The sequence below is a fragment of the Palaemon carinicauda genome, chromosome 41, assembly GCF_036898095.1.
Source record: "Palaemon carinicauda isolate YSFRI2023 chromosome 41, ASM3689809v2, whole genome shotgun sequence".
NCBI classification, from domain to species: Eukaryota; Metazoa; Arthropoda; class Malacostraca; order Decapoda; family Palaemonidae; genus Palaemon; species Palaemon carinicauda.
In genome coordinates, this window is record NC_090765.1 from 27,146,503 (window position 1) to 27,170,177 (window position 23,675).

The window sequence follows — 23,675 nt, forward strand, 5'->3', positions numbered from 1 at the left end:
TTATTATATACCACATGACACAATTAATAAAAACACGTACAAACAACAGAAAGTAAGGAGAAATTGGTGACTGGTGCTAAGATTCACCGTTTAACACGTTGACACATTGATGATTGACAGTCGGCGTCGTTAGTGATGTTTATTGTTAACTTTGTCAATTGTCTAATATTCATTAAATAATTTTGTACATCTTTCTGAGATATAAAATTATCATATAGCATGTATATTCAATTAATTTTAGTCTAGCGTGTGTCTAATATCTTTGCCGTATTTAAATTTAACTCGACAAGGAAGAATGAACTAAAAATAAATGCGGTGAAAACTGCAAGGGGGCATATTTATGACGTCATCACACTGGATTCCTTTTGTCCATATACACATTTGGAACATCAGTTCATGATACGCTAATATTATTTCATTGTTTCATAATTTGTTGGTATTCTACAATTGATGCTTGAAAATAAATGTGAAAAGTTAAGCTAAGCTGACAAAATAGCTACGCCTGGTAAAAGATGATGTTTATTAGGCCTATTCCATTTTTCAAGTCGATGAGCCAGGTAAAAATATGGCTAAGAACACACGATCTATTTTTTGGCTTTTTTTTTTTATTATATTATAATGACGATAGTAGTTTTGGCCGTCACGAAATAGGATGATGTTTCTAATTATATTTTGATTTATTTCTGAAGTGATAAATTCGTTATATTGAATATTAGGCTCAAATACTCATGATGGGCAAACTTGCATCGCCCTTAGAAAATGTACTCAGAATCTTCAAATTAAAACCAAATACATAAGGCCATGTTAATAATGCCAGAAATACTAAATACTCCCAACATATTCATATAGTATATAGTTTTTAAAACTTTATATATATATATATATATATATATATATATATATATATATATATATATATATATATATATATATATATACACACCTACTAAATAGCCATATATCTATCTATTTCATCTTCCAAGACACGGTTCCCCCAATCTGGGGCTAGCCAACTTTAAAAAAAAAAAAAAAAAAAAAAAAAAAAAAAAAAAAAAAAAAGATGGGGGCTATTCTTCTCATAATTCCTCCCAGCCAGACAAGGGATTCGGGCATGGTCGGGTTTGGTCAGTACTGCTAGGGTTCCACCGCCTACCCTTCCCTGTTATCCACCACAAATGGTGCTTCATAAGCTAAATCCCCTACTGCTGCTACCTCAACAGTCATCAAGGTGACCAGAGGAACCAGCAGGGCCTATTGGAACTGTGTCACAATTGCTCGCCATCCACTCCTATTTCTAACGCCCTCTTTTGCCTCTCTCACGTCTATCCTCCTATCCCCTAGAGCTTTCTCTACTCCACCCACCCATCCAAACCTTGGCCTTCCTCTTGTACTTCTCCCATCAACTCTTACATTCATTCATCATTTTATACTTTCTCTACATGGCCAACCCACCTCAGCACATTTATATAAACACTAGCTGCTAATTCATTTCTTACACCCATTCTCACCCTCACTGCTTTGTTCCTACCCCTATCTAATCAAGACACACCAGCCATAGTTCTCGGACACTCCATCTCAAACATATTAAATTTGTGTTTCTCCGACACTTATTTTCCTCACAACTCCGATCCATACAGAACTCCCTTAACATCTAATCCTAATCCTTTTTCCTTTACCACTCCCTTCATTGACCCTAACACATTACATCCTTCATTCACTCCGATGTACATCTGCTTCCACCCCAGCATTTGCAGCAACTACAGATCCCAATTACTGTACTTAAACTCACCTTCTTCCATAACTATCAATTCAACATGATATCAACCTACCATCACCCTGCCTTTTTGTGCATCTCATAACCTTACTCTTACCCACATTAACTCAACTTCCTCTCGCACACATCTTCCCAAACTTTGTCACTAATCGACCCAGCTTCTCCTTCGAGTCTGCAATCAATACCGTATCATTAGCAAACGACTGATTTACCTCCCACCCGTGATCATTCTCATCTATCAGGTTCAATCCTCGACCAAGCCATAGGTATCTATGCTAAATAGCTGTTTCTCAAAATTGATTTTCATATTCAGCTTTTCTTTTTCAGATCCAGTATTCCCACAAAGGTACCTGTAAGAATTTTTTTCTTAAGCCCTATTACAGGGTAATATTTCAGTCAACCAGTGGCGTTTTCATGACTGGCTGAGGAAAACATAATTTTTTTCTTACTCAACTTCACTGATTCTTGTTGAATGAAAAGCACTTGGCTGGATGAAATTGGATATAGAAAACATAAAAAAAGAAACTCATCTATTCGAATGTTATCGTTTACTTTCGATAAATCGTCGGCCGTCGGACTCATTAGGAAGCGATGGCGAACCAGTCGCCCGATAGACTATCTGATTGGTTCTTTCACTACTCAACAAAGAAATGCCTCCTGACCATTGGACCATGTAATTAAAAATGTTGAGTGAGCACTGACAGTACATCACTGTAATATACAACATAAATGCATGTATTTAAAGAAATAATCTATTTCCTAGTTTAAAATTTGTACTGGACTGGATTTGTGAATTTGGGCCATTTAGTTGGGTGCTTGGAGGTCATTGAGCACCCATGTACAAATGAGAAAACCTCAAGTAGCACTTAGAAGTATGATAATGTACATTAAAATTTAAGAGAAGTTGGACAACAAAATCACAATTTTTAAAAGGAATTTGTATTTTTTCTACCTAAACAAAACTGAGTTCTTTAAGTAGGGAGTATGTTTTCAACATGATGATGGACAACGGTGAGTCATTTAACAAGGAGTGGAGGCGAGGGTGAGAAGGCTAACCCCCTTACCTGTCAGTCTCTTCACTTATGACCTTTTAGCTCAAGACTGACAGGGAGGGCTGAAGAAGGAAGAATAATCTAAAGGGCTCAGGTTTGTAAAGCTAAGAAAAATATAAATTATTTTAAAAATTTTTATTTATTCCAATGCAAATACAAACCCTCATGCCTGAGGTGGGGAGACTTGCTTGGTGAATCGGATGCAGTTGAGGCATACAATACGGATCAGCTTCCGAAGCCCAAAAGATCATGTTCTAAACACTTTGATTCTGCCCGTGCTAAGGAAGAGTTGCTGACACTTAAAGCGGAGCGGCTGGGTCTTCTTCAGATAACACTGCAAAACTCTCAAAGGGCAAACAGCCTCTTCACCACTCCATGCTTCACATAGAGATTGGGTGGAGAAGGCCTCGAACCTGGGGTTCATACCCTGGAAGTATCCAAGTTTGGCCATGTGACCTGGCCACTAGACTAAAGAGCTCCTACTCCTCTTAAGATTGGAAAACTAAGGCAGAGAGACCACGTTACTCGCCTAATCTTTTTCCCAATTATAAGGCAGCAGAGACAGTCTTGCGAGTCAGAACACTGACCGAGGCCTTCTCAAACACTCAGAATAGATGTCTTAGGTGCAGACGAAATCCAAGTACCCTCTTATCCACCCCGTGAAAAAGTCACAACAGGTTGCTCCAATGACTCATTCCCCCCACCCCCTATATGATTATTTTGTCCCTAAGAATGAGGGCGGCCACATCGGGGAAAGGATCTCCAAGAAATAAAATGGCAGATATGGAAGAAATACTTGTACCCTCCTCCTACTAGCAGAGCAGAGAAATTTACTACAGCCATGTACCTTACATTGAGATCGTTCTTGGTCCAAATCTTGGTCTTTTACTACATGCCTGCTTGTTAAGGTTTTGAATGGTGTCATCACCTCAACTTGCTTTATCAAGGTCTTGTCAACTGAGAAAGGAACATTTGTCCAATGTCCTGGCAGAAGGAAAGATGGGAATGCCGAAGGTACCTTCATCAACTGGGGGGAACAAGTGTTCGGGGTTGCAACACCTGGTCGCTGGTGTTCTGTGGAGCAGTTGGGCTAATGCATGTGCTGTGGATGACTGGGACCAGCCCCGCATATCCCATACCATTATATGATTTTCATTTTTCACACCTATTTATTCCCTCTACGTATTTTCATACCCTTTAATTTTCCATACTGCACTCTCATTCCCTAAACTACTCTGATGCCTACACTCTCATGGGTCTAGGGGTTTCTTCCACAGGTGACCAATTTAGAAACATTGGTAGCTGTTTCTTAAGATGTTGAGAGGTTGGTTATTGTTCTTAAATCTGAAAAAAAAAAAAAATAAACTGTGAAAAACTGAAAATATGTGACAGAACACTGTTCGATGAACTTTGTGCCTCATCAAACAAGTTTTGTAAAATTCTTTATGCTTGCGTATAAGTGATGGCAGTTAATCGGTGAGAACCTGGTGGTGGTGACTAGTGACAGCAGCAAGAGTGACTGGTGTATGAGGAACAAGAGAATGGACAGTCATACTGTATGCAGAATAAAAAAATTCTTTTGCTGTGTACTACAAAATAGCAAGAAGGAAGAAAACTTAGTGCAAAAAGTGGCTGCAAAGATGAGAAAATTTAGGAGTTCATGCTACAATACTAAGGGAGTTAAAGTGAATCAGAACTAGATTTCATAAATTACATGAGAATGGATCCAAATCCATTTTACAACATTATTTCAAAATTGGACCCGACAATCACCAAACAATACTAAAATGAGACACATATTTCTACAGAAGCCCGATTACAGGGAACATCACTATCTGTTAACAGACTATACAGTACTCCAATACACAATAAGGATTACAAAGCAGAGTTGTGTAAAATTATACCTGAAACCTGCAGAAATTTAAGTAAGTTTTAAGTACATAGATTTCTTTGACTTCTAATTTGCCGCACTTCTTATCATCGTTGGCAGCGAAGTGCTAATTTACATTTCACCTCTTTAATAATATGATTAATATCAAGGGCTTGAGTTATTTAAAAAATTGCTTCAACTTGTGCATCACAATCACTATAAACATCAGCCCTCACCTCCCAAATGCTGAAGGGGTGTTGTTTACATAAATCTATCAAGTTTAAAGTTATATCACAGGTTGAATGAAACTTGGAAACATTTAAACTTTGTAGTAGAGAATACAGAAATAGTATATCATTGGCATTGGTGAAAAATGTAACTTTGTATATTAGGGAACAACTTTACACAGCTCTCAATATTTTGTTAATCATGCAAAAACAATTATACAGAAATTTGTTCACTGCTTCTGACGTCACCTTCAAGTTCGTTGTGTGAATGTAGCCGTACAAGTTGCTATGCTGTTCACTCAGAATGGTGCCTCCTGACAGTAAAACAGCTGACCTACAGAAGGTGGGCATGCTCTATCATTTGAGAGGACCTTTATTTCTTAATTTTCATGATCACAAAAATTATTCTACTGTACATTGTAGGCACATTAACTTGAAATTGCTTACAAAAACTACTAAATCAATTTCATCAGTGTATAAAACATTATCAAGCAATGAGTGATGGAGGAATATATTCCGAGCGGAAAAGCTTAAAAATTTTCACACAGTGATCTTGATGTACATACATACATATACCACGGCACTTCCCCCAATTTTGGTGGGTAGCCGAAATCAAACAAATGAAACAGAAAAGGGGACCTCTGCTCTCTACATTCCTCCCAGCCTGATAAGGGACTCAACAGAGTTCAGCTGGTACAGCTAGAGGTGCCAAAGCCCACCCTTCCCCGTTATCCAACACAGATGAAGCTTCATAACACTGAATCCCTTACTGCTGCTACCTCCGTGGTCATCCAAGGCACAGGAGGAAGCAGCAAGGCCTACCGGAACTGCCTCACAATTGCTTGCCATTCATTCCTATTTCTAGCACGCTCTCTTGCCTTTCTCACATCTATCCTCCTATCAACCAGAGCTTCCTTCACTCCATCCATCCACCCAACTCTTGGCCTTCCTCTTGTACTTCCCCCATCAACTTATGCAATCATCACATTCTTTGGCAGACAGCCATTTTCCATTCTCTCAACATGGCCAAACCACCTCAACACATTCATATCCACTCTAGCTGCTAACTCATTTCTTACAGCAGTTCTCACCCTCACTACTTCGTTCCTAACCCTATCTACTAGAGATACACCAGCCATATTCCTTAGACATTTCATCTGAAACACATTCAATTTCAGTCTCTCCGTCACTTTCATTCCCCACAACTCCGATCCATACATCACAGTTGGTACAATCACTTTCTCATAGAACTCTCTTTACATTCATGCCCACCCCTCTTATTTTTCACTACTCCCTTAACTGCGCCAAACAATTTGCATCCTTCATTCACTCATCATTTGATCTTATAGATTGAGTACTAGGGTTCTTTATACGTTGATAAAATTTCCCATTGTCTCTTCTCTAAGGGTTAAACCAACTTTATTCACCTTACTATTGGTGATGAGATGAGAGGTTGGCATGGATACCTAAAATCATAAGCTGCAGACAAAGGAATGAAGCGGCAGGGTCGTATGGGAGCACCGAAAGGTGATAGGATATGTAACGGCTCCTCACGTATCCTTCCCCTTAGAGGATTAGACTGGGTAAGGTCTGTTTGGGGTGCAGATATCTATGGTTATCATAGGATATGCCCCTGATTATACACGATATCTTCGGATAGTCGTTCCGGGGGTTAGAACCCTGTGATACCTAACGGTAATTCTCTTATAATATCAATCGCAGAAATATTATACAGCAGGAAGCTGCCGGAGGGAACTTCCACCAGGACGACATGGCTCGAGCCCAAAAATTTATTTTTCCTACGTTAAAATCCTTCTCTTTCTGAGTGACTGGACTGTTCCTTTATTCTAGCTATTAACAGAGATTTCTTACTTTGTAATTGACTAGTATGAAAGACTACATACATTCATGCTGTCATTATTATTATTACAAGCAAAGCTATAACCATAGATGGAAAAGCAAGATGCCATAAACCCAAGGGCTCCAACAGGGAAAAATAGCCCAGTGAGGAAACAAAACAATGCAATAAATAAACTACAAGAGAAGTAATAAACAATCTAAAATATTCTAAGAACAGCAACATTAAATTAGATTTTTCATATATAAACTATAAAAACTTAAAAAAAAAAAAAGAGGAAAAGAAATAATATAAAACAAAGTGCCTGAGTGTACCCTTAAGCAAGAGAACTCTAATCCAAGAACGTGAAAGGCCATTGTACATGGAGTGTCCTTCTCCTAGAAGAGATGATTACCATAGCTAGAGTCTCTTCTAACCTTACAAAGAGGAAAGTAGCCACTGAACAATCACACTGTAGTAATTAACCTCTTGAGCAATGAAAAATTATTCAGAATCTGTGTTGTCAGATGCACTAGCGCAGAAGAGAATGTGGAAAGAATAGGACAGACTATTCGGTGTATGAGTAGGTCAAAACAAAATGAGCCATAACCAGAGAGAGAGATTCAATGTAGGACTGTCTAGCCAGTCAAAGGACCCAATAACTCTCTAGCAGTGGTATCTAAACTGCTGAAAAAAATTGTAGTCCACTCTTTATTACTTTATTTGCTAGGATGAGTCAAGTAAAATTTCCCAAACAGGGTCTGGGACTTCAATGCCAAATTATATGGTGAGGGGTTAACACTCAAAGTTTTATCATTCTTGTTACTAGACAAGCTGCAACCATTGGTGGCAAAAAAAAGGATGCTAAAAGCACAACGCTCCTATTAGGGAAAGCCTCGCAGAAAGGAAAAGGAATACAGTAATGAATTAACCAACCCCCCCCCCCCCCCAAAAAAAAAAAAATGTAAATTTATCCAGCTAAACCATTTCTCATTAACATAAATTTTGAAATGAGACTGCCAAAATGCTTGACAAAAAATTGTCTATCCTCTAATACTATCTAGAGGATTGAAGTATAAGGCTCTTTCTTAGGGGACTCCCCAAGTAAGGGCTATTGAAAGGGGACCAGCCAAGCGCCTAACCTCGCGATCCTGTACAGCTGTTGCGTTTCGGTGGATCCATACTGCTCGAGCTGCTCACCACTTGAGTCACTGCTTGAATAAAAGGAATTTTGAGAATAAATATATGAACGTACGGACCTAAAAAGAAGAATCAGCCTTATAAAGGCAAACTTTTATAAATCTGGCTCAAGATGGAAAACTGATATAGTTATTGGCATTGGCCTTCCACTAAATGAAAAACACTTAAGTCAAGTAAAACTTCAAACTGGTTTGCTTATTTTCAGGCAAATAGCATGAGCACTCTAATCTCTAAACCAAAATATAATATTTAGTCAAGATGTTTACATAACAGAGAAAATGAATGCAAAACTTATAGCCAGTACAAGGATAATAACAACAACATCAAAATATTAATTGTTTATACATATATCAATATACATTTGGTGTGTCTGGTTGGTACAACCAGTTTAACTAGCAGCTAGTTAACCAAATAACCCCATTAACATAATGCCTTGTTTCATAAAATCTTTAATCATAAACCCATGGTCCCAATTGTCAAATAATTACAAAATCTTTAGAAATGTGCTGTATTCCTAAATAACTTGGTGTAATTCGCTACAGATAAGTTGTAACTTCATACATGTTCCCACTTTTAATCAATTTTTGGGCACTGACAACAAACAACTATCTCCAGATAAAGTGTAACACCATATGGAGTTTTTGGCATTGCATATACCACTATGAACCAAGATCTTGTTTGGCTATGACAAAATAACTGCTAGAAGAATATAAAAAAATACCATACACCTTATTACAATCTAAGAAAAATAAATAGGAATTTTTACTATGTTTCACAAGTTAAACATACATTAAATATTGACAATATCCAGTCCAACCCTATTACATTCAAATATGAATATATGATCTTTTAAATATGTATCTTTCCATAGTTTCTAAATCATGGGACACACCAGTTTCAATATATCTAGAAGTTCTTTTTTATCAATTTTTAAAATACCTTTTGGGTTACATAACTAATCTCTTCTTGTCCTTTACAGGTGGATAAACTTCAACTGTACCAGAATAAAGATATGCTGAATATAGTCATATGGAAGTTTGGGTTCCTCTATACTGTACTGCAATAGGCAACAATCCATCTCAAGCTATTTAAATGTACAATCATTAAGAAAAAACAACACTGATACAAAATTTACAGGTAAATAAACTTTAGAAATCATGCAACAGAAACCTAAAACTAAACTACATGAGCCTCTAAAATTATCAAAAAATAAATACCCAAAAACATAACTCATCATATCATCTAGAATAATTCTACATTACTCTTCCTAAAAAATGAGTTTCAAGCCATTCTAATGACCTGCATTCATGCAAGAAACACTCTGGTAACTAAATTACAGAGATTAAACAAGGGAAAAGTATACAAAAATATACCACAAAAGCAATTAGATACATTACTACTGTAACTATTTCTTAAAGCTGACGGAAGTGACAACAGAACAGGCATAAAGTATATACCAGCTGCAATACCTGAATAAAGGAATAACCTTACTATAAACAAACCATGACTTTCCTACAGCCAGCACAATCACAGAAAACTAAGCTGTACTAATTTTTCAAAATATGTTTGTCACTGCAAAAAACTCCCTTGCTTACCTATCCTACAACTTGAGGCAAAACAAAATTAGTTTAAACCTTTCTCAAATGATAAGATTTGTAATGCCATTCTTGATCTTCAATAAACCCAAGATTACTCTTCACATAAATTCATAGACTAATATATGCTCCATGTAAAAACTAAACTAAATCAAACAGAGCTGCAAAGGTAATGAAACCTTAAATAGGGATCACACAAAATATACAAAGGTCTGTATTCACACAAGTTTCACACAGATGTTTTCAAGAGGAAAAAATCTTCCCTGAGAAGACCATGAAACAAATGGGAATATATTCAACAAGAAAATAAAAGGATTCCTAAAAAAAAAAAAGAGAGAGAGAGAGAGAGAGAGAGAGAGAGAGAGAGAGAGAGAGAGAGAGAGAGAGAGAGAGAGAGAGAGAGAGAGAGAGAGAGAGAGAGAGAGAGAGAGAGAGAGTGTGTGTGTTACAAGGATTTTGGATGTCTCAAAGACTTTTTAGTCCATCTACAACGATTCCATTTGCTCTTTTGTAGATCATTTTAGTTTATGCATTTAGAGAGTTCTTATGATCTTGTCTAAATTATTCTTGAACTCGTTTACTGTGTTGCTGTTTATACATCCACTGGAAGTCTATTCCATGTATTCGCTATTTTGTATGTAAAGAAATTGCCACATTGAGTGGTGTTGTATCTTTTCAATTCCAGTTGGTATCCATTACCTCTGGAGTGATTTGTGCTAAGCGTGAAAAAAAAAAAAGAGAGAGAGAGAGAGAGAGAGAGAGAGAGAGAGAGAGAGAGAGAGAGAGAGTGTGTGTGTTGTGTTATGTAGTACAGTACTATCATATGAAAGATGATGATTAAGCAAAGGATGCAGCATAAATATTTTCTTATCTAAGAAAAAAACCATTAAGCACGTATCATATCAAAGTAAAAAATAATTTAAAAGTAACTGCAATTGCCAAAATTAATTTCAACCAAAAAACCTATATCATCTATGAACTGACAATGGGGTCATCTCATTTCTCTCCTTGGGAGATTTAATATTTTAGCTGTCGGTACAAAAGCAACATAACAAGACCACTGAGTCCTTTTGACTCTTGTAGGGGTGGACTAAAAGTATTTCTTATAAAACAAAGAGTGAACAATGAAGCAAAACAGATTCTCAAATATTGAAAAGTTTGGTAAAAGATACCTAAGGGAAAAGATGAAAGACGAAAAGCGATGTTAAAAAGAACACCGAGTACTATCTGCAATGCCCATCACATAACTTACTGTACAGTAGGTTATACTTTCTATAATCAGCTAGTTCGTAAAAATCAAGGAGGTCATAAACATTACAAATTACATGTTCTGGATCTGCTTTACTTTAGGAAGATAAATATTATCACCCGAAAATGCAGAGAAAAACAAAATACATTAAGAAAAATTATAGTCTAACTTTTCACTGTCAATTAAAGGTAGCTCCTCACTAATTACAATACATTAACTTCTTCTGAAAGAAAAAAATAGAAAACACGAGAAAGATTTGGTTTATATAAGCAGGCATAGAGCAGAGATTCAGCTCTATAATGTACAGTACTGTACTATTTTTCTTTACCTGGGGAAAAGTGTACTTTGAGGTAATCATCTGCTAGTTCATGACTGGCTAAACATAAAATAATAATGATAATGAATTGAGAGATTATGAAGCAATGTGTTCATCAGTCTAATTGCTTTTTGATACACACAACTTCATGCATAGCCACTATAAGTGTTTTCCATATCTTAAAAAATGGAACAAAATACATGTCTTAACAAACAACTACTAGATGCCGGTATCTATACTAGTCTGTAAGCATCCTGACCCAAGTAACTCATTACTCTTGCCAGAACTGCTAATGTGAAGGTTTGGTTGAAATAATCTGCATTAACTAGTTTGAAAACCATCGCATGAGCTCCAAAATTTTTCAAAATATTAAAATACACTCACCACCATTATATACCACACTTTAAAGTTGTTGACAGTGGTCTGGTCAAAATACCTATCAATAATAAAAAAGCTTAACAGACATTAAGGAAAGAGAGTGAGCTAATGGCATTCCCAGGGCTGATGAATTATTAAATTTGATACCATATAGTGTATAATCTATTGGAGCAGCTATTCACACTGTAATGGTATAGTAAATCACAGGTGTGTTTCATAAAGCTAGCTCTTCCAGTACTTAGTTGCATATTTAGTAACATTCAATATGCAACCTCTTTTAAATAATATAAGGACAGAGCAAATGATAAGTTAAGTGTACATAGTATGAAAAGGAATGAAAATGTGATCATTTACTGTTCTGTACAATCACTGAGAAAGAAACCATGAACCCGTGTGTAAAATCTCTGACACAAACAAAAGTTGACATATTTACAAATGTGATAAGCTTCCATTATCTGAGCAAGAGAAAAATTCAGTTGAAGATAATTTACAGGCATTCGTCTCTTGCAGAAACGGGCTTGTGAAAAAAAAATCATAATCAACACTTAACATTTAATTTTAATGAATTCTTTTCTTAGATAAGGTATTTCTGTTTAGAGTAACATAGCAACTAAGCAAACAATACCTCCCTTAAATTATTCATGACCTCTTGACAAACTGAAGCAGAGCAAATAAGAGAACTTCTTCAAACTAATCTATAAAATGAAAGTTGAAATTCCAGTTGACAAAGACAACTCATCCAATCTCCATAAGGAAGGAAAAGAAGATCAATTAAAGTTACTCTTACTGTTATTGTAATCAGATCAGTGTCAAAATTCTTTATTCTCAAAAGGCTAAACTTAAGGTTTGCTCTTGAAAATAAAGTTAGATGTTAAAAAAAAATTTCAGTTCAACAAAAAATTAAAAACTATGATGATTTGGGAAAAGTTTTCCTTTGGAAACCATGGAATCATACTTTTACATGAGAGGTACAGTGAGGCAAACATTTTTCACAAGAGTTATTCAAATAAAACTATTGCCCATGAAATGATACACCAAGGGAATGTGGGTAATGAACTTCCAGAAACAATTCCTGTGCATAATCCATGCAGTAATTGCTAAGAAAACCAGAGGAAGACATCTTGAAGGTAAAGGTGTCTGGTTTCAGTTCCAGTTTCATCAGAATAGATGCTCACAAAAACGTCAGCCGAGCAAGCCCAACCCCGACTGTGGTGCCCCAACACAGGAGTGGCCTCCCCAGTAAACAGCTTAAAGTCGCAGTCCCAGACTGGGATCAATCTGCTACCATGCGAATTCTAGGCAAACGCGTTAACACTCTACTAGCCCGAAACAAGTACAACAACAAGCAAATAATCTGGAGAAGGTCCGATGGGCACTAACACGAATGTGAAACTAAGGAGACAATGAGACTGGCAAGTCAGTTACCACCTACCACTAGAATGTTCCTTCCTTTTACTAAGTGCATGTGTTTACTGAAGGGAAAAGGTTGATAAAAAAAGAGCTACTTGAAAAGAAACAATAGGAACATCAGGGGAGGTTCCCAAAAATAATTTCCTTTTCCTCATCTGGTTTGTTTCCAAAGCTTGACATCCACTATTGCTTTAAACATGAACATTTGCATAAAAATGTTTAGTTGTTAATTTTGAGCAAATTTTTCTGCATTCAGGAATTGGGTCATGTGGATTACATACCTACATACAGTATACGCATTCTGTCCGTTTGGTAACTTTTCTGTAGTATTGACACTAAAAAGACTATCAGTGAGATCCTGCTAGAACTTTGTAAAAATAACTGATTTTTTTAGTCATTATTTAGCATTTTATTTTTTTTTTTTAAATTGTTGTATGATAAATGTTCATACGTTCATCAAAATCCGGATTTGCATTTTTCGTGTTTGTGGAAAGGATTACGTCAAAACTACAAAACGGATTTGGACAAAATTTTCACCACTGATAAATCTTAGGTTATGGACGACCCCATTCAATCTTGGAGATGATCCAGATTTGGATTCTAGTTTATATACATACCTATCTATTTGGCTGTGTATCTGTCGACAGGATTACGTCAAAACTACTCGAAGTATTTTGACAAAATTTTCACCACAGATAGATCATAGGTAATGGACGACCTCCTTGAATTTTGGAGATGATTTCGATCTGGATTTGCATTTTTTGCCATTTTAAAGATAACAACAAAACTACTTGACGGATTTGATAAAATTTTTACCACACATGTAGATCTTAGGTCATGGACGACCTCATTACATTTTTTAGATGGTTTGGATGTGGATTTGGATTTTTTGCCATGTTAAAGATAACTTCAACACAAACTGACAAACTTTGACGAAATTTCCACCATAGATAGATCTTTGGCCATGAACAACTCCATTCATGTTTGGCGGAGGTCAGACATCTCTGATTGTTCGTTTACCTTTTTATCTCCACTAGGAACATTTCAACCCTCAATTATTAGAGATTCTTTTACTCTACAGTATCACTAAGTGTTGTTAAATTTGAACAAGGGTTTTGTTTTTACTCTACAAAGCACAGTGTGGCTATGACTTTCATTTTGTGTCATCTTACCTTGTACTAAAGCTGAGTTAATAATATACAATTACCTCTGAAAAGTTGTATGAACTATAATACCATGATACAAGGTATGTGAAAAGAACGTAGTGAGGTACACATAGTGCAGTACACCTAGTGTGTTAGTCAACCGGAGTTATGGTAATGGTCAGTGAGTTGGTAGGTTACGAATTGATCCTCCTGATCTTTGTGTCTGTCTGTTACTTAAACCCCGTGATTATCGATGCCCAACTGAATAGTACTAGTATCCAAACTTTTTGTTGTGTTTAATAAGATATTCTTATTAACCACTAGTCTAATGATCTAACAATTCTATTAAAATTGCCCCTTTCAATGAATGTTATCCTTAGAGCCTTTTTCATAATCTTTCAATCAACTCTTCTCAATTTTGGTTTTATATATCTTAAATATTAGTATAAATTTATTCCTCATCTGAATATGCAACCCTCAACAGGTCCTCTGTGTATAAAATTTACAAGAGGACCCCTTTTCTTAGTACAGTACCTGGCCATTCCCTCAAAAATCATTATAAATAATAAGGGACTAGGTGATGGTCCTTGGTGGACATGGGACTTCTTTCTCAATTTATTCTGATATAAAAGCCTTTACCATCTCCTTTCGTCTTATGTTATAACCGCGGAGGTAGCAGCAGTAGGGGACTCAGCAGTATGAAGCTTCATCTGTGGTGGAAATGTGGGAGGTTGGGCTGTGGCACCCTAGCAGTACCAGCTGAACTCGGCTGAGTCCCTGGTTAGGCTGGAGGAACGTAGAGAGTAGAGGTCCCCTTTTTTGTTTTGTTTCTTGTTGATGTCGGCTACCCCGCAAAATTGGGGGAAGTGCCTTTGGTATATGTATGTATGTATGTATGTATGTATAAAAACATCAAAAACATCATGAGCTTTTCAGCGCTCTCAGCTTTTGTACTGACCATCTACTTGTCTGTTTTTTTAAATCAAGCCCCACTAGTAGAAAGACAACTTGACAATAATTTTTTCTTATTGTTCCCACTAAGCAACTCAAATTACTGTATACATCAAATAATGCATAATGTCTATCTAATCTCACTCTTCGATGCCACAATGATTGCACCAACAAAACAGTCGTGACAGCAAAAGAAAAAAATTAAAAAGGGAAATATATAAAATCCTAATTTACCTAATGCTATTAGCAAAATCTGAGTAACATAATACATAAAAAAAAATCAAGTAGTTACTCTCTGATGTCTCCTACCCATAGAATGGGGGTAGGAGTCAGGGAGGGTTTTGAGCAAGCTTTATAATTTTTTCTTTTCTTAGAGAGCCTATTTTTAAAAAAATTAAAATCGAAGTGGCTATAACAATTAAAATTTTAGTGGTTATAAAACTAAATGCATGTACGGGTCAATTTCTTACAAAATTTAACAACAAACACTCATGCAACATTTTAAAATGACTCATAAAATGTAATGAAAATACTAAAAACCAAAACAACTTCCTACCATAACAGCAAGGACAAAAAGAATATACCTTACTGTGGACACAATCTACCTTATCTATATCCCTAATTTAAAGAAAAAGCACAATAATAGCTATACAGTAATGTTGTCATATGCAGTAACTATATAAAAAATCCAGAATTAAGCTAAAGAACAAAGACCAAAGGTAATTTAGCTTTCTTTACATTTTGAGTTTTTCAAGTCCCTTATTTCACTTACTACACACATTTCAAAATATGTCTTAGTCATATGCATAGAACTTTTCCTGTATAAGGAAATGACAAATCATAAAAAATGGGTGCATTCTCATGAACTAAAGACATAATGTAACTATTTTACAGTAGAATAATACTAGCTACCTAGAAAACTTAGAAATACTGTCTAACAAAAAACACACCATATAACACTATACACTCAAAGAAAACCCTTGAACAAATTTTCAAATGCTAATGTGGAGTGTATGAAGTCTGCGTGAATGATCATGAAAGATATATCTAGCACCATGCCAGATTAACCTGGCAGAATCAATATGATCATGGACACTTATAGTTTAACTTTATATATTTCCAAAACTTGGTATATATATTCTCAAATAAAATTCTCTATTATAATAATCTTGGAATTTTAAGATACAAATGGATAATATAAACAATAAAACAGCTTGTCTTTTGCACATGAGAGAAAACAAAGTGATAAAAATATCCTTAGCAAATATACTCCCAGGCAAAATATTCTTAATAGTGAATGTCCTCAGAAAAATAAAGTTATTTTATCAACAAATTAGGCATTCTTTACTAAAATCAGACACCAAAGCCTTTTAATACAAAGCTTAAGTGGATTTTTGTTTTTGCATAATAGTGTAGCTGACAAAAGGAATTTAAAATATACATTATAGTACTTAGAAACTCCTGACCAAAAAGGCTCACTCCATCATAAATAATTTATAGGTCTTATTAGCCCAAAAACATTACAAAATCAATCCTAGTCTAAAACCAATGGAAGATGAATTTTCCTGCAAGAATATCATACCATACTGTGATAATTCCAATGGATACAACTAAAAGATTACATTGGAATTTTTTAATCACCTTACATTCAAAGGTCCTCATTCATTCTTAAATGAATTAGAAAAACACAAGACAATTTTTTTTTATACAGTTTCAGTTCAAAATTCAGAATCTTTTGAATAACTTGTCAAAAAATATTTTTGATGAAACATGTATTAATTCAAGAACACTATTTCATTACTTATGGAAGAATTAGCTTGACCTCCAAACTGTGGTAATGTTTACATAAGCAGGTACTCCTAATTAGCAAATGCACCTTCGTTCACATGATATATTTGGTAATTTTTTGGAAACTAAAATAGCAGATAGGCTCCAAATGTATTGAATACAAGACTAGAATTACACAATGCCAACACTCCTGATTCATTTCATCTCATAGCAGAAAAAACTAATGAATGAGTATGAATTCTCATCTGTAACTCAAGTTACTGGAACAAGGTATCCTTTAAAAAGGAAAATGCACTACTGTACTATATATTAACAGCTTATTAAATGAACCAATGAAGAGTATAAATGAGGAATGAACACAATCTACCATCAATATATTCATTCAAAATTATATGACACTTTCTTTTATAGCACATTAATGACCAAATTATCTTTTAGATGGAAATTAATTATTTCATAATAAACTGCTAATACCATAACCATATGATGTACTGTATTTCAATTATGACCTTTTCACTACACACATTTAAAAGCCTTTTTACTAAGACGATAAAAAAAAAATATTTCATGGCGTACTGTCAGATTATATTGTACTGTTTTCAATAAAGGCAAACAGTCTACTAATCCCTTAACTTATATACCACAGCACTGTATTCTAATATATTCATTGGCTTTCAAGAAACATCAAAATATATAAGGATCAGAATTCTCCAAAGTAAACACAACTAGACTCTTCTAAACATGAATGCTTACCCTAAACTTTAAGGAATTGCAAAGCAAATTACTTTAGTTTAAAATAAAATTGACAACTGGTTATATAAAAAATTATCCATCATATGGTTTGTGTGAAATTTTAAAAGCATTTTTATTAAACAAAAGCAAGATACAATATGGATGTAATATATTTTGAATAAGAATACTGCATGAATATGTAATGTTATTAACCATATAATAGTGTAATGTGCAGTACCTTAGGATGTGTATAAACATGCGAACAGGGCATTGTAATGTAACATAACTGTGATGTGAAAAAAGCTCAGCATATCATGGAATCAAAATTTGAATTTGTGACCAAATTTTGTAGCATGCCCAAGCTTTTATACGTTCGACCTTGACCAGTCCATGTTAATAGGTTTTTCTGGCAACTGCCATTTTACAAGTTGCTATTGTCACATATATCTACATGTAAAATATAGAAGAATATGGAAAGACGACAATGGTTGGTCCACGTGTCTTTTAAAAAAGTGGTTCTCAACTTTTTTCCAGCTACTTAGCGTACCGCCATAATTTTTGATGTTATAAAGAAATCTAATTAGTAGGACACTTTAAAGGTCCTGAAAACTTCATGTTGCTAGTACAAACTTAGAAAATAAAACTTGTACAAACCAGATATACTGTACATTATGCTTATATAATGGTAAATACAGCTAACATATTAATTCTGAATATAATAAACTTGCTTGTTACAGAATAATAAACTAAACCTAAAGATAATTTTACAGAAATATTTCTAAATACAGTACAGTCTTATATGGTCATGCGAAACAATTTAAAGAAAAGATCCCCCCCAACAAAATTTAAGTACTGTAATAGTAACTATAATGCTGAAATCTTTTTATTACTATTATCAGTTATTAGACAGTCTAACCAGAGCACAAAGTTAAAATAGTCAACTCTCACACAGCTGCCAAAAATTTAGAAATACAGTACATTATACACACTAAAATTTTTAATCAGCTTGGGCATTTAAATGATTTTTTTTAGTATAAATGGCAAAATATAAATCAAATCTTGGAAATTTAAAAAAAGAAGTGTCTTGAAAATCACTTGCTTTTATAAGAAGATCACTAATTTCTAGCAGAAATATTTCTCATCAAAGCTGTTACAAATTCTTATGATGACATATCTCACCTCTCATATAACATGTATAGATGCCAGTCTCTTAAAACAATACAAGTTTCATTCGTAACATCATAATGAGTGATTGTATTTATGGAAAATGTTTAAAATACTATAGAAAAATACATCTTTTTATGCAAATGAGATTACAGCTAATAATGAGTAAAAATCAACACAAAGAGCAAGTAGATGATTACCCTAGTTACAGCCCTCTCTCTCTTCCCAGCCAAAATATTTGAGATGACTTAAAATCAATGGATCAGTTTGGTGAAAATTTAATAACATGGATCAGATTGCTAGGCTAACCCCAATTATTTTTCCTTTAACATCTCATACATTAAAAAAAGATACAGAATAGTCGTCAAGACATGTACCATACTTTAAAAAAATACTTCAAAAGAGATACATAGTGAAAAATTCAAGTTTTCTTGTCATCAATTTGGTGGAATCACACTTATGAAAATTATATATCTATCAGTATTACAGTTCAGGAAAATGAGTCTAATACTCCTGTATGCAACATACAGTAGGTTACAATTTTCAAAACAAGCATTTGGTGAAATAGGGCCAAACATCTGTCAAGCCATCAATGACATGCATCAAAGATACATAGGCCAGTCAACACACTGCTTAACCTTATTTTGCCAAAAAATCAATCTTCAATGTAATTAGAAGGATAGAAGTCTAACCCAATACATACCATCGATTACTGCTCAAGTATTAAGTATCAATGTTCGTAGGTCTGTTAATACTGCAATTTGTGTTACAGGATAAAGTTACGATATGATGTTCAGTTCACTTCAATATACATTGCTTAAAGATTTAATGTAAGACACTTTTGAAATATAGATGATGTAATATCTTCGAGAAGAGTATACAGTAACCTATTCATCTGTTGATGACCTTTGAACCTAAAAAAAACTTTTGGCTTGAGGCAGATGGAAGAATGTTGTCCTACATAGTTTGGGTATTCATCAGAAGCATCAAGATAATTTTGAAATAAAAACAAAGATGAGAGTATGCGTCGACCAACCCCAAAGCTGTCACTATGCAAGATGTCATAAAAATATACACTTCAAATATGGCAAAGAAGGCTAAATTTCTACATGACACTTATAACTTTAATAGTGTTAAAAAAAATTATGAACCCTATGTATTAATTAGGAATCTGAGAAATACAAGTTACCAAATTATATCAGCCAAGAGACCCCTAACAAAACCACCACACACCTCATGACAAAAAAAATCTTAGGGTATATGAGATCCATTAGATGAAAAATATGTGCCTTCAAGTGCAGAAAAACATGAAATGGAATAACTAGTATATTGCACTTGCTTTTGCAACTTCATAGATAGCGGTACTGAATTACTAACTCACACCAAGTAAAATTTTGCAAGCCAAAATCTGCTAATAGGAATCAAAATACATATATTCCACAACTGGATTTTACGGGCAGTGTTTGAAAAATGACAAAATGGCCATGCATTTAACTGAAAATTATGATGGAATAACAGACTGTTTGAGAGGACTAAAGCATAATTGTTATTTTCTGTTTGCAAAATGGATATTTACAAGGTATAATGAAAGATCCTCACGATCTGCCAGTCCTAAGCACCAAAATGTTTTCCCCTAGAAAATATTCACCTGAAAACTGACTACAGTACCATTAAAAATTGCTATTACCATATTTAAAATTTGCTCTTTTGTAATGCAAGATGAACAATTTGGTTTATCTTGTCTCAAATAATAAATCAAAATGTGATGCAATAATTCAATGAGCTCTTTCTCTCTTCTGTACTTCTTATACTTTCCATCTGCCATAGCAACTGGTCCTAAGCATCAACTACACTCTTTCCTCTAGTTGCTTGATGGCTCTTTAAAAAGTTAAAAGCCATGCAGAGATTTCAATTTTTTCAAAATAATATAACCATTGATTCAAATATTACTGTAAATGAGCTATCAAGAATTTAGACACTCTAATATATATATATATATATATATATATATATATATATATATATATATATATATATATATATATATATATATATATATATATATATATATATATATATATATGTGTGTGTGTGTGTGTATGTATATGTGTATATACATATAAACATATAAATATATCCAGTTAAAAGGGTATTTAAATTTTAAAAATAACCAGACAAAATGGCTTAACTTTTTTCAATTATTGTACTTATTTTACTGCTAAGCTGAGAGGAGATTAAACACTGCAATAATTGTCAATGTTATTTACTCTTAAAAATTATCTTTTTAACCTCATTCCATATTACAATTTCCCTGTAGAAATTATATACGCTACTATGTACTGCAATGCTATTTATGATTCCAAGAAATCTCATATTTTAGAATATTGAAATATTTATCATCATGGAAAATACTTTATCAAGTTGTCTTGAAGTTTTATGGTGTAAAGAATATTCTACAAATTACTTTGATTTTCAAACATAAGGATGATTTCAGAAATTATATCTAAGAAAAACGTAGAAATGCAGGAAGGCACAATATCAACAAATTAAGCCTGCATAAACAATACTGCAATCATAATCACCTGCCACTTTCTTTATGTTTATTAATAGTTTTTTTTCTTGTTTGGATATTTTATTCAAAAAGATAAAACCTATCATCTCAAAGGATTAAAGTAAGATATTCCAATTTGCTTGGTACTTTACAAGCATCTCCATGTCATTATCGTGTAAAAAAGCAGTCCAAGTTAATTAAAGGCAAAGTAATAATACCAAATCAGATGGTCACAAAAAAATAAACTTCCATAAGTTAAAAATAGAGTGCTGCTTATGAATCTAAGCACTGATGCCAAAATAAACTGATGATATATAGTGATGGCGATATGAAAATAAACTATCAATATAAGGTAAAACATTATACAGTACTATTAGGGATCCAGAGAATTTAAAAACATTTATGAAGTGATATAGCACTACTGTATTATGAAGCCTAAATATATAAAAAACCTTCACATCTTATATAAATGAACAGCAATGAAGTCTCATTTTCAATACAGTGTACAACATCATAAGTGACCAAGAAAAAATAAACATATTTTGAAAACATCATCTTTTATTTCTATACTCACCTGATGATTATATTGCTTCTTCTTTGGAGGCTCAGTTTTTATTGACATTGCATCAATAAAACAAATTCCCATTTTCTATGATTCAATAGACTTATGCCTCTAGTAAATTAATGAGAGTATCTTACAGTTACAATGCTCCGTAAACTATCAATACCACAAATCAGTGGGGAGAAAGGTGGGCATGTATATGAACGTCCTGTGAGTATAGTAAATTTCATCATAAAAATTCTGTATATTTTCATGAACCTCCCCTGACATTTATATTGCCGACCCCTGCACTCTGATAAAGGTGGGTTGCCAGTGAAGGAAAGAGATTTTGAATAATCAAATTCTGGACTTCCCTGGAGTCTAGATTATTGATAACAAATTATTTCAAAATAAATTTAGAAATACTCTCTAGACTGTTTACCTAAATATTTTATCGCTTAATTACCAGTCTATATTCGCAAAACACCAGGCAACTAAAACTAAAATCTTCTTGAATTAAGAAAAATATAAATGAACTAAGCTCAAAAATGTTATTACATCACATCACCAGCAGCCACTATAGGACTTAAATCCCAGGAATTCATAAGCAAACCATGACTCTTCAAGATAATGTTTAGCAAAAATAAACTTAGTACATCATTGAGCTGCCACTAAGACCCTTTCCAAACAAGGATATATTGCAAAAACTAAGATAAGTAGCTGCACATCAAGGCTCTTAATGGACTTGAATCCAATTTTTTGAGAGCCTTCATAACCAAACTTTTAACAAGAAATGACATTGCATTTTTGGACAAAGGACAATTTAGAATTATATTCCCACAAAACATATTAGGGACCCTACCTCTAATATTCATAGTTTTGTCAAAAATGATACTTAACAATGCTCCAGGACAAAGAAATCTATTTTCTGGTGTAATGCTCTCACCTTTTTAGAGAGAGCGGATGTGAAAGAATTATAACAAAATCTTAGTCTTAAACTAATTTTTAGCTTTGAAAGTAGGCAAGGGATACTTCAATATCTCATGCTCCCCAGACCAACCTTAGAAGATACTGCTTGTAGTTCTATTATGCATTCAGCTGAAGCAAACGGCAACAGGAAAATGGGTTTAGCTGCGCATTAATTTTTCAAGGGACTTGTTTTGGCTGTTTGAAGTTCTAGCCCCTACTTTTAACCTATGATAAGCTAGTGTCCGAGCTTCCATGGAAACGGTGAGTGCTCCCATCCAAAACATGATGCAAATGTTCAGCCTTAACCAAATTCTTACCAGAAACCTTTTATTGAAAGAGTATCACATGCTACTGTATGCTACTCCATCCGCATATGAAATACGAAGGCGCTTTAGAGCTCTTACTTCAGTGAGTGGATTGACATTAGGATCAAGGCTATCAACTTGGTCTTCTGCCACGCAATCTAGTTTTCTAAAAGAACAGGTAGTATTGCAGCAATGGTTTAAAGTAAATAAATAAATTGAAGCTCTACGAGAGAATCTCAAATCCATAAAACATTGTTCACCATCAGAATGCTTACTAAATGGAACACCATTACCTCTACATTCAACTTGAGAAATCAGGTTAGGGTTAGAAATAGGGAAGATAAGTTCAGAGTTACTGCCTTTAAATAGACTCTCTGGTCTTCAGACATTTCACCAAAGAAACTAAAGAAGTTGAGAACTTTTGAAGCTCATCACTACCAAAAATGATTCGCCAAGTTTATTGCTAGTGTCATTATTGTCATCATCCCTGCTATAATCAACTAGCCCAGTCTTCTCTGAATTTCTCCCTGAATTAAAAGAAAGTTTCTTTTACACATACATACCCAAGTCTATTGAAAGAAAAGAAAATGGAAAATTTTTAGTTTTAGGAATAAATATTGA

General features: G+C 34.2%; 1 protein-coding gene across 5 annotated transcripts in view; it reads right to left on the reverse strand.

Annotated features, from left to right (window-relative positions):
• Positions 1 to 20,784: 20,784 nt before the first annotated feature.
• Positions 20,785 to 23,675, reverse strand: part of LOC137632465 (choline-phosphate cytidylyltransferase A-like) — a 225,513-nt gene continuing 222,622 nt past the window's right edge. For 3 of the 5 annotated variants that reach the window (XM_068364405.1, XM_068364401.1, XM_068364402.1), the window contains one exon: positions 20,786 to 23,675. This exon is cut by the window's right edge and continues 1,413 nt beyond it. The gene's annotated coding sequence lies outside the window, so the exon portion shown is untranslated. The other 2 variants (XM_068364403.1, XM_068364400.1) reach the window with 1 other exon arrangement.